Source organism: Limulus polyphemus, unplaced genomic scaffold, assembly GCF_000517525.1.
Source record: "Limulus polyphemus unplaced genomic scaffold, Limulus_polyphemus-2.1.2 Scaffold1829, whole genome shotgun sequence".
Classification (NCBI taxonomy): Eukaryota; Metazoa; Arthropoda; class Merostomata; order Xiphosura; family Limulidae; genus Limulus; species Limulus polyphemus.
Window position 1 is genome coordinate 87305 of NW_013667439.1, and position 1424 is coordinate 88728.

Here is a 1424-nt window from a genome sequence, read left to right on the forward strand (position 1 = left end):
AACTTTGCAATACACTTAATTTCCACAGTTACTTTAAATTAAATACGCGCTATAATTCACAACGATTCACGCACTTTACTTACGGTAATTGACTCAATTGTCTGTCTCTGCCTGTCTACAATTATCTATCCTGTCAGTTCTTGCCGGTCTTATATATATATACTATAAAAGCGTACATCTCGTCTCTTCATGAATCTTCTAGATACTCATCACGTGTTACTAGGGTCACGTGACTTCCGCTGTCGTAACAGTGTGTTTTTGTAACTTTTGTATATGCATGCCAAATCAAGCTGGTTAAAGGTCTTTCTTATGTTATTAAAACTTTTTTTTTTGCACAAATGGATAATAACATATATGGCTTATATATTTCCTAATACAGTAATAAACAAGCTTTAAAACTGCACCGTCTTTATTATCTGTATGACAATCTGAAACTTAGACAAAATACACACACATTCCAAAAAAGAAGCAAGATGAAAGAAAACCAGAGTAATTTGTTAAAAAAAAACTCTAATGTCCATCAACACCATTATTTCATAGAATTTAATAAGACATCAAAAAATTGCCAATTAAAGCAAATCCAAATTATGTTCAAGTTATTGTATTTTATGAATGTTTCGGTAAATGATTAAATAATTCAGATCTGTTTTGACTTTTTCTATGTCAAACAATTTAAAGATATAAAACTAATAACTTGCCTTGATGGAATCATATGGTGTGGGCGCATAATTTTCACTGTCATTTCCGTTAGAAACAAAATATTCAAAATCCGTACTTTTGTATGATACAGGTTTGACAGGGACCTGGAAAATGAAACAAATATTTAATTATAAGAATTTTTATAGTCCCAGAAAACAGATATAGAAGGTAATCACAGTTTTTTAGCTCTGGAAACTAACATTTATTCAGATAAATGTCTTTAAGTTTTATAGAAGGACTGGCTACTCTGATAGAAACTTAAGAGATACTATGTTGTTGTAACGTTGCTCTTTCGTTAGGTGGGTTGTTGAAAATTATTTGGTGAAAATAATTTGAAGTCTAGTCAACGTAACAACAACAAATTAGTTTATTTCTTCCTTAACGTTTCTACAAGCCTGTACATTGTTGTAACTTGAAGGCCTAAGTTTACAAATAACGTTCAAACTGAAATACCTCATTAACGGTACTACGACTATTGTAAAAATAAACTCGCTTGTAAAATTTCACGGATAATTGATGGAGTAGCTGAATATCTGCTATAACTAATGGTGATCCAAATACTTCACTTAGTGATTGATACTACCAACTGTAAACTAAACACTGACTCACTGCTGGCTTCAACTGACTGACCCAACTCGTATTTATATCTGATGTCTCATTTCTATATATATTCTTTCAAGTTAGTACATTTTCGTAACGTCATCTAGAGTATTCTAGCTATTCTA